We start from the raw sequence: 11,672 nt of genomic DNA, 5'->3' as shown, positions 1-11,672 counted from the left end.
ACACACACAAAAAAAAGAAAACACATTCCATTATTTATGTAAACTTCAACTGCAATGAACCAATTAAGAGCCAATATGTACCTGCCACAATTTAGATCCAAAATATTTTCTCTCATGGACAGTTTACCATGCAAAGAGGAGCTTATAGGAGTCCAAAAGTTTGTATGAGTGGACAGTGTTGTAAAGAACATAGTTGTCACGTCATACCATGTTACAGCTATGCTCTTCTTAATGAGTCACAGATATCCAGACACAAAATGGCCTGGATATCCATGACCTCACAGCACCTGACACTACCTACACAAGACCATTATAATAGGAGAAAAAGATGAGACATCAAAATAAAAGAGACTGATTGAGAGGTGGAGGGGATATGATGAAGAGTGAAGTTATGAAGGGAAAATGAGGGGAGAGAATTATGGTTCATTGTCTATAATTAGGGAAGTTGTTAATAATAAAAATAATACAGTGCATTTGTGTGTATAAGATTTGTCAGTAACTGAAAGGTAACTGACCTTCATGGCCAATAAGAGAGAGCTATTGGCCTGCAATAGATACTACCAACAACACCTACAGATGAACTGGGCTTGGCTGAAGGGATGTGGGTCAGGCAGCAATACCATCTGCTACAATGATACTTCAGAAAAAGTTGACCAAAGGTAATGAATCTATTGGGAGCTTGAAAGACCCTAGGTGAACAGTTGTGGTGGATGTAGAGCTGTACTAATTATACCCATTCAAGAAAGAATTTGCTGTTCAGCTGCAGGAAGTACAGTTGTTGGATGTGCTCCAGTTGTCTGCCTCATTTTAGAATCCTTGGTCTTTCAGGGTGATGTTGGATTGGCCAATGTTGACATATTCCTGAAGCAGCCTCTTCATTCCAGTGAATACCAGGTGCTCCAGTGTGCCTACCGGGTAGACTGAGAGTTTGCCAGGCAGACACGACTGTTCAGTTTCTTCCTCTGACCTGTTTTCCCTTAATAAGTGTAGATCCCTAATAAATATCTTTATTTTTATTTTATTTTATTTATTTGAGAGAAAGAGGCAGAGAGAGAATGGGTGTGCCAGGGCCTCCAGCCACTGCAAACGAACTCCAGACGCATGATCCCCCTTGTGCATTTAGCTTACGTGGGTCCTGGGGAATCGAACCCAGGTCCTTTGGCTTTGCAGGCAAATTCCTTAACCACTAAGCCATCTCTCCAGCCCTCTCTAGTCATGTATTTCAAATTCCATCTCAGTAGTTGCTTCTGGTGAACTTAACCCTCAACAAGACCTTCCAGGTATCTTTTGTTGTTGTTGTTGTTTGTTTTATTTTTCTAGGTAGGGTCTCACTCTAGCCCAGGATGACCTAGAATTCACTCTGTAGTCTCAAGGGTAGTCTCGAACTCACAGCGACCCTCCTACCTCTGCCTCCCAAGTGCTGGGGTTAAAGGCGGGTGCCACCACACCCGCCTCTTTTCTTGTCTTAATAGAGACCAAGGAAGGGCAGCTTCCTCTCCGGCAAAGGCCTGCCTGCTGACTGCCTGTTTTAATTTTTTGGTTTATTTATTTGAGTGCGACAGACAGAGAGAGAAAGGGGCAGAGAGACAGAGAGAGAGGGAATGGGCGCGCCAGGGCCTCCAGCCACTGCAAACGAACTCCAGACGCTAGCACCCCCTTGTGCATCTGGCTAACGTGGGTCCTGGGGAACTGAGCCTCGAACTGGGGTCCTTAGGCTTCACAGGCAAGCGCTTAACCGATAAGCCGTCTCCCCAGCCCCTGAATGCCTGTTTTTCAAACAGTCAAGTGCTGACTCATGTTCTAGGGCAGGGCAGTAGGCCCTAAATTACCTCAACCACAGGTGTGGTCATCAAGCTGAGGCTTTTGGTGGTTAGGGTCCAGGCTTCTCAATGCACTACCTACACAGATGTTGAGAAGTTACCCCTCATACCCATACTCCAGAAATCTCTCTCTTGGAAGCCCAGTGCTCCAGGATAGGACAGACCCGGCACCCCCATCCAACTGGACAGTTGTCAAACTGTTTGTGGAAACTTGGCTTCAACTCAAGAACATTGCATGTGTGTGCTCACCAGAAGATCAAGGCTCCCGCTTTCTGGTCCTGATTATGCTGAACTCATTGCACAAAACGGGAATAGTCTCATTTTCAATCCGTGCAGTGTGAGAAAAAGACACACGTTTCCTACCAGAGACCCAAAGAAGCCACAGCCTCCTGGGGCCATGACTGTATGACTGTGACCCCTTGCTGCAATCTACATGGGTCTTTATCAGGGACAAAGAACAGAGAACAGAAGAAGGAATGCAAAGTTACTCTCTAGGGCCAGTAAACGTGTAAGTTTAACCAGGCCAGTTGACTCGGGCAACATGCTATTTAGCCAGGTCACTGCGGTCTGTAATAATCTGTATGTTTTCCCACAGGGCTCTGTCAGACCTCCCGCTGCAGGATGGTCTTACAGCAGCAGCTTCTTGCTTGGTGACTGTTGTTGGCTGTTAAGGAATCCCCAACGTATTCCACTTTTCTTTTGTTTGTTTTTGTGTCTTTCAAGGTAGGCTCTCACTCTAGCCCAGGCTGACCTGGAATTCACCATGTAGTCTCAGGCTGGCCTCAAGCTCATGCCGATCCTCCTACTTCTGCCTTCAGAGTGCTGGGATTAGAGGTGTGTGTCACCACACCCAGTACCCCTTTGGTTGATAAAGGATAGAGAGCAGAAGGAAAGTCAGAAGTGCATTTGGGAGGTGCTGGAGTTGAATCTGTGCCGCATGAGGATCGTGAGAGAATGAATGACGAGAATGGTAGCAGCAGAACCCATTATCCGTACATGAAATGGCAAGTCTGGAAAACCAGTTGAGTCAGTGAGCAAGGTTGTTGAGATAGTCTAGGGTTTTCTTTGGTTTCATAGTGCCTTGCAGGAAAACATACAGATCATTTCAGTTGAGTCATCTGGGATGGTACCTTATATTTCAGAGGAAGAATATCCTGGCTTAAGGGATTATGATAAGCACCTCGGAGTTGTCATTGGATTTCTGCCCATGAAGACAATAGGGTAATACACTCTGACCATGAGAGAGTGACTTCGTGCCCTGGCTTGCTTGGTGTTGGCCCAGCCAAAGGACAGATGTTTTAAGAGCATCCAGCCTGGCTAGAATTTCTTGATCAACACTAGTTTGATCAAGGCATTCAGAGATTTAAGTTACATTATATAGGTAACTGTTATCTTAACATGCACTTTGGACGGACTGGGTTAAAGCAGCAACTTCTGTGGCTGCTATAGTGGTAATAGTGGTGGCAGCTAGTGTGGAGGTCATTAAAATATCGAGAGACCTTTTGGACCAGCTAGGACAGAATTGACTTGTTCAAGGACAGTACCTTCTTCCCAGTCCCTAGTGAGGCTGCCTGGGAGCCAGGCTTCTGGCTGTTGTTTGAGCATAAAACGTGAGTTACATTAAGGGCAGAGACAAGCTAAGTGAGACAAGGGGTTAGCCATGTGTGGTTAGCAAAGAGGGTTACACTAGGAAAAGGGCTGGAGAGATGGCTTAGCAGTTAAGGCACTTGCCTGCGAAGCCTAAGGACCCATGTTGGACTCTCCAGATCCCACATTAGCCAGACGGACAAAGGTGAGGCAAACGCAAGGTGACACATGCCCACTAGCTGACACAAGCATCTGGAGTTCTACTGCAGTGGCTGAGACTCTGGCTTGCCAAGTTTCTCTCTCTCTCTCTCTTTCTGCCTCTTTCTCAAATAAATAAATATTTTTTTTATTAATTTTTTTTAATTTTTTTTTTAATTTATGAGCGACAGACACAGAGAGAAAGACAGAGAGAGGGAGAGAGAGAGAATGGGCGCGCCAGGGCTTCTAGCCTCTGCAAACGAACTCCAGATGCGTGTGCCCCCTTGTGCATCTGGCTAACGTGGGACCTGGGGAACCGAGCCTCGAACTGGGGTCCTTAGGCTTCACAGGCAAGCGCTTAACCGCTAAGCCATCTCTCCAGCCCATAAATAAATATTTAAAAAAAATAATTTTTCTCAGGATCAAGGGTCATCCTATCCTAATTGCTTGAATAAAACCTGGTATTTTATACTTTTGGCTTGAGGCTGTTGAAGAGGCGTTTTACATATGCTATTCATGTATTATTGACATTAAACTAAAGCATATTTTTGAGTTATTTACCATACTTAATGATGCAGAGTGGAAGTTCATCTGTTAGAAAAAAAACAATCATAAATTGGGTGTGGTGGCGCACACCTTTAATACCAGCACTCGGGAGGCAAAAGTAGGAAGATCACAGTGAGTTCAAGGTCACCCTGAGACTACATAGTGAATTCCAGGTCAGCATGGACCAGAGTGAGACTCTACCTTGAAAAACAAAACAATCATGATGCCACCCATTATGATACTCCTAATTTCCACATCCTTGTGTGCAGTCCTCTAAGGGACCAGAAGTTGGCACTCATTCCCCTCCAGTGGCTGCCATATCATTAGATGCTATGGATCTCAAGAGAGATCAAACATGGGATCGGGAAGTGTGTCAAGGATGTGTGCCCAGTAAGCTAATTTTGTATTTTAAGAAGAAAATAGAGGGAGAGGGGATATGATGGAGAGTAGAGTTTCAAAGGGGAAAGTAGGGTGAGGGAAGGAATTACCATGGGATATTGTTTACGCTCATGGAAGTTGTTAATAATTTTTTTTTTTAATATTAAGAAAAAGAAAATAGCTTTCACGGTCTGAGTTTAAATCGACATCTTTTTGCTGTGGTTTTGATTTTGTTGTTGTTTTTGTTTTTTTGAGGTAAGGTCTCTCTTTAGCCCAGGCTGACCTGAAAGTCACTCGGTAGTCTCAGGGTGGCCTCGAACGTACTGCAATCCTCCTACCTCCGCCTCCCAAGTGCTGGGATTAAAAACATTCACCACCACACCCTGCCCCTCTCTGGCAGATTTAGGACATTAGTTCCTGCACGAATTTGGGTGGAAGCTATCCCAGCAATTAAAAGATAATATAGCCCAAAAGTTTAGGCAGACAGAGCAAAGGTGATAAGCCTGTTTGCTTTTGAGCTTACGGGAAAGCAAACCTTTAAACCTGTAAATGTTTTTGGATCACCTGATCCACCCCACAGCTATGTGGAGGCAAGGGGGTGGAATTAAGCCTGGTCTCCAGCCTGTGAATTAGGGTTGCTGTAGATGGCTTAACAGTACTTAAAAAAAAAAATCATATTTATTTATTCTGGGTTTTTTGAGGTACGTCTAGTTCTAACCCAGGCTGACCTGGAATTCACTATGTATTCTCGAACTCACTGTGATCCTCCTCCCTCTGCCTCTTGAGTGCTGGAATTAAAGGCCCTGCCCCAAAGACGGTTTCAGCAAGTTAAGCTGCATCATCAAATTCATTTGTTTCTCTTTTGCTATACATTTTAGCTTTCCCCAACTCTGTCTCAGCTACTCTTTTTTTTTAATGAAATATTTTATTTATTTGAGAGAGGAAGAGACAGATATAGAGAGAATGGGTGTGCCAGAGCCTCTAGCCACTGCACACAAACTCCAGAGGCATGAACCACCCACCTCATGTATCTGGTTTATGTGGGACCTGGGGAATTGAACCTGGGTCTTTAGGCTTCACAGGCAAATGCCTTAACCGCTAGACCATCTCTCCAGCCCTCAGCTACTCTTTATGTAGTAGTGCAATGGGGGATCATCTACGGGAGTTTAACAAGAGCTTAGTTTATTGCTTGGGGCATTTGTCAGGCTGACTTCTTACAACCTGCTGACCTGAAACTTTGCCTCTGACTCTGGTCGGGGAGGACCTAGGAGGCAACCTAAATGAACACGGAGGTTTAGCAGAGGAGCAGGAAAAGATGTCTGTGAGTTCTTAGCAGGAAGGAAAGGGGAGTTGGCTTAGCAGCGGCAGCTGCAGAGCTGCTGTTTGGTCGGAGCCCAGAGTGCTTAAGCCTCGGGTGGCAGGAGTGCGAGGCGGGGGGAGGGGGCTGAAGATAGATATGAATCTTTTCTTTTTAATTTTTTGTTCATTTTTATTTATTTATTTGAGTGTGACAGACAAAGAGAGAGAATGGGCGCGCCAGGGCCTCCAGCCACTGCAAACGAACTCCAGACGCGTGCGCCCCCTTGTGCATCTGGCTAACGTGGGTCCTGGGGAATCGAGCCTTGAACTGGGGTCCTTAGGCTTCATAGGCAAGCACTTAACTGCTAAGCCATCTCTCCAGCCCAGATATGAATCTTTAGAGGGGTTCTGGAGGCTTCACCTATATGAGGCATAGAGCCACTCTATCCAAGTCCTAGATAGTCAAATGTAAAGTCTGTTGGTGCCAACAGTACTGTTTATTAATGACTAAGAAAGTTCCATGAGCTGTTGACCTGTGACTCTGCCCTCAGCTGTTATGACTAGTGCTTTACCTTGTTTCTTATGGTCTTGCTGAGCCTTGGTGGGGGTGGGGGGCTCCCATCATCACAAAGAGCAAGAACAATATGGAGGTAAAGACATCAGAAATCATGGGCTGGAGAGATAAAAGGCTTAGTGGTTAAGGCACTTGCCTGTGAAGTCTAAGGACCCAGGTTCAATTCCCCAGCTCCCACGTAAGCCAGATGCACAGTGTGGCACTTGTGTCTGGAGTTTGTTTGCAGTGGCAGGAGGCCATGGTGTGCCCAACTCCCTCCCTTTCCTCTCTCTCTGACTCTCTCAAATAAATAAATTAAAAAGAAATCATAACAGGAGGGCCAGGCATGGTGTCATATGCCTTTAATCCCAGCCCTCAGGTGACAGAGATAGGAGGATCGTCATGAGTTCAAGGCCAGCCTGAGACTACATAGTGAATTCAAGATAAGAGTGGGCTAGAGTAAGACCCTACCTCAAAAACCAAAAACATAACAAAAAATATAGCAGGAAAAATAAAAGGGGAAGAGGATTATCTCTGGATTGACTGCTAATCTGACCTTCCTGCAAGTGTCCCAGGCTGGTCTATGGTCTTTTGGCTCTCTATCTGTAATGAATGTCCCTTACTGAATGAATGTGGAATACATTCTATTTTCTTTTCCAGGTTCGGGGGGTCAGTCTCTCTGATCATGCACCTGCTGAGGCATTGTCATCCTCACACAAGGCACCACTTGTTTCATTTTCAGTCCGTGTGGTGTGAGAGAAAGGATTACTCAGTACATGTTTCCTTTTGTAAACCAGAGACTGAAAGAGCCTACAGCCTTTAGGGCTGTGATTGTATGACTATGAGCCCTTGCTAAAGTCTACACAGGTCTTTATTGGGGACAAAGAATAGGGATCAGAAGAAGGAATGTAAGGTCATTCTCTAAGGCCAGTAAAGGTGTAAGTTAACCAAGACAAGTGACTCGGGCAGCATGCTGTTTTGTTAGGTCACTGCGGTCTGTAATGATCTGTTGGTTTTCCTACAGGATATGATCAGGCTTCCTGTTTCAGGCTGGTCTTCCCACAATATGTGCTGCATACAGCACCAGCTTTTTGCCTGGTGGCTGTTTTCACATAGAAGGTCCATGTGGCAAGCTGGGCATGGTGGCACACGCCTTTAATCCCAGCACTCAGGAGGTAGAGGTAGGATTGCCGTGAGTTCAAAGCCACCCTGAGACTACATAGAGAATTCCAAGTCAACCTGAGTTACAATGAGACCCTACCTCGAAAAAAAAAAAAAAAAATCAATCAGGAGCCGTAGATTGTTGCTAGAAAAATTTTCAGTGCCAGGGATGGGATACCTTCCAGTGAGTTGTTGGCCAGGGAGGTCTCTGATGCTCCCAAAACATTATAGGCCATTGCCGAGGCCCTTGGTTTCCCACCAGGAATAGATGGTAAGACCCTGTTGCTCAAGACTCCACATACTTGTGCTGCAAGGCCACTGAGAAATCCTGCTGGAACTGATAACCTCCCCCATGTAGACCAGCTGACAGAAAGCTGGAAGAAGCCATTCTACATGTATGTAGTTCAATGGGAGAAAGATACCACCAGTGAAGATACTCAACAGTAGACACTGCAAGTGTTATAATTGGCCAGCCAGACCAAATGAGCCAACAGGTGCAATAGTGGCACGTCTGTCATGGTGGAAACCAACTGCCCTCCAATTGGACTGAAGGCCCACTCCATGGGGGGGGGGGATATATCCATGATACTAAAAACTTAAAACAGGGGTAGTCATGAGCCCTAGGGGTGTAACATATGCTGATGTCTGAGAAATGTATATACTATGCTTATCAAACTGCCCAGTAAGCACCTCTCTTAATATTTATACCCTTATATTAACACTACTTTCACTTTGGGTAGAGAATCTTCTCTTTTCAGATGGCAGTGACCTTGGGATGACTCAGAAGGTATCATAGTGCTGGAAAGAAGTGACTGGAGTACTGAGTAACATCTTGATCACACCTTCCAAGGCTCAAGGTCTAATGTGGAAGAGGTGGTGGAAAGAATGTAAGAGCCAAAGGAAGGGTATGACTCCTTACAATGTGCTCTCTCCAGACATAAAATGGCCTGATATCCATGACCTCATAGTGCCTGACACTACCTACACAAGACCATCATAAGAGGAGGAAAAGATCATGACATCAAAATAAAAGAGAGACTGATTGAGATGGGAAGGGGATATGATGAAGAATGGAATTTCAAAGGGAAAAGTAAGGAGGGAAGGGAGGGTATTACCATGGGATATTTTTTATAATCATGGAAAATGTTAATAAAAATTGAGAAAAAAATAAAAATAAATAAATAAACAAAAAATAATGCTGGGCTGGAGAGATGGCTTAGCGGTTAAGCGCTTGCCTGGGAAGCCTAAGGACCCTGGTTTGAGGCTCGATTCCCCAGGATCCATGTTAGCCAGATGCACAAGGGGGCACATGCGTCTGGAGTTCATTTTCAGTGGCTGGGGGCCCTGACGCACCCATTCTCCCTCTCTGTGTCTTTCTCTCTCTGTGTCTGTCGCTATCAAGTAAATAAATAAACAACAAAAACTTTATTTAATGCTACATAGCACATATCTTTAATCCCAGCACTTGAGAGGCAGAGGTAGGATCACCATGAGCTTGAGACCACCCTGGGACTACATAGTGAATTCCAGGTCATCCCAGGCTAGAGTGAGACCCTACCTTGAGAAACCAAAAAAAAAGGAAAGGCCACATAAGGGCTGAGGGTATATCTTAGAAATAGTATGTGCTTAGTATGTACAAGGTCCTGGGTCTGATGACCAACACCCCTTTTCCCCCAAAAGTAAATAAATAAATTGCCAGTGAAACTTAACTGCCTTTCTCCTAACATTGAGTACAGCTGAGACAAGTTCACCCTTTATATTCCTCCTGCACGGCAAGGTGGCTATTGAACTGGGCTCTAAACCTAGAACAGGGTCCATTGTCTCCAAGACACAAGATAATGTAGACAATGTAAGCAAAGGCAGGTCAACATTACCAACAAGCTAGATCACAAAGGAGACTTATGAAAATGCAGTGTAGGGAGACAAAAAGTCAAGGGGTCAAACAAACAATGCTCCCCACGTTAGGCATTATGCCATTGAACACCTGAAGAGCAAACACATTCCCCAACTAGGCAACTGCAGTTTGATGCTTGGGAGCCACTATGGTTCACCGCTGGTTGTCAAGTTGACAGGATTAAGAATCACCATGTAGGGCTGGAGAGATGGCTTAGTAGTTAAGGTGCTTGCCTGAGAAGCCTAAGGACTCATGTTCTACTCTCCAGGTCCCATGTAAGCCAGATGCTCAGAGATGCAAGCATGCAAGGTCACACATGTGCACAGGGAGGCACACATGTCTGGAGTGTGTCTGCAGTGGCTGAAGGTCCTGGCACACCAATTCTTTCTTTCTCTCTCGCTCTCTTACACACACACACACATTAAAAAAAAAAAATCATAAACTGGTGGTGGTGCACGCCTTTAATCCCAGCACTTGGGAGGCAGAGGTAGGAGGATTGCTGTGAGTTCAAGGCCAACCTGAGATTCCATAGTGAATTCCAGGTCAGCCTGGGCTAGAGTGAGACCCTACCTTGAAAAAACAAACAACAACAACAACAAAAAAGATCACAAAGTAAACCAATCTCTGTTCATGTCTCTGAGGGATTTTTCTAGATCAAATTAGTTGACATGGGAGGACTCATTGTAACCACGGGCAGCACCATATTATGGGCTGTGTTCCTGGACTATATGAAGAAGAAAAAGCTAGCTGAGCATTCAGAGTTCATATCTGGGCTACTTCCTCCATGTTGTTGTGACAATGTGACTCCTTCCTTCTTCCGCCTCCCCCGTGCTTCCCCTGCCATAATGGACTTCCCCTAGAAAGAGGAAACTGAAAACAAGCCCTTTCCTTTCTCAAGCTTAGGTCAGATACTTTGCTCCAGCAATGAGAAAGTCACTGATACCAGAGTATTTACGTTGATTCCATTTTAGCAACTACTTGTTTTTGTTTTGTTTCTTTCGAGGTAGGGTTTCACTCTATTCCAGGCTGACCTGGATTTCACTATGTAGTCTTAGGGTGGCCTCCAACTCATCCTGATCCTCCTACCTCTGCCTCCTGAGTGCTGGGATTAAAAGTGTGTGCTTCCATGCCTGGCTAGCATCTCCTTTTTTTTTTTAATGCACATACATCAGTGATCATGTTCCATTGCCTGCACCCTTTCCTCCAACACATACCCCAGGAGGAGTGCCAGGTAGGGGTCTCTTCCTGCTAGGAACTCATTTCAGTGCTCCAACTTTCTTTTTCCTACTGGACTGTTGTTTCTTCATCCTGTCTGGGTGAGCATCACATGGTCCCCATGCCTCTCATGGAGGCTAAGAACCAGATTACCCAATGTCTCTATAGCCTCTCTCTCCTAAAGCTGTTGTTTGTGACATGAAGCAGGGGAGCTCATCTTGCAACAAACAAGGAAGTATAAACCCTTTCTCTCTGAATCACTGCAGGAAGCATCCTCCCCTGAGCCCAGGGCACCAGAAACTGGGTGGGAGGGGGGGGAGAAAGGAACAAACATCAGTAAGTAATGCTTATAAATGGCATCTACCTTTGGCCAGTTAGTCTGGAGATAATAAATAGAGCATGTTTACCTGCCTTAAATAGTATTATTAGTTCATCAATCTCAAATATTCATATTATTTACCTTAAATATTAATATCTACTACAATCATTTCTTATTTATTTATTTATTTAAGAAAAAGAGAGAGAAAAAAAAAGAGATGAAGAGGCAGATAGAGAAAATGGACATGCCAGGGCCTCCAGACACTGCAAATGAACTCCAGACACATATGCCATCTTGTGCATCTGGCTTATGTGGATCCTAGGGAACGGAAGCTGGATCTGCAGGCAGGTGCCTTACCACTACAAGCCCTATAATCATTTCTTTAAATATAGTACAAATCAAATATTTATCTACCTTAGTCCTTCCCTCTTCTGACTTTAAGACAAATGAGATAAGGAAATATCTTTAGTGACTTTGCATTCTTTTTTTTTTTTTTTCCTGGTTGTAGGGCAAGCAGGAAGGAACACAAAGATGAAATAAAGATAGCTAGAACCTTTTGGTAGTCTGAGTGAAATGTCCCCCATAGCCTCATGTGTGTTTTGAATGCTTAGTCCCCATCTGATGCCAGTTTGGGAGGTGGAGCCTTAATGGAGGAGGCGCGCCCTGAGGGTGGGCTTTGGGGTGTTATAGCTCAGCTTCCTT

General features: G+C 44.8%; 1 pseudogene; it reads left to right on the top strand.

The window, feature by feature from the left end:
- The first annotated feature begins 631 nt into the window (after window positions 1-631).
- LOC101617799 overlaps window positions 632-11,672 on the top strand; it is a 29,040-nt pseudogene continuing 17,999 nt past the window's right edge.

Source organism: Jaculus jaculus, chromosome 18 (genome assembly GCF_020740685.1).
Source record: "Jaculus jaculus isolate mJacJac1 chromosome 18, mJacJac1.mat.Y.cur, whole genome shotgun sequence".
NCBI classification, from domain to species: domain Eukaryota; kingdom Metazoa; phylum Chordata; class Mammalia; order Rodentia; family Dipodidae; genus Jaculus; species Jaculus jaculus.
This window is presented reverse-complemented; position numbering and strand designations above follow the sequence as displayed.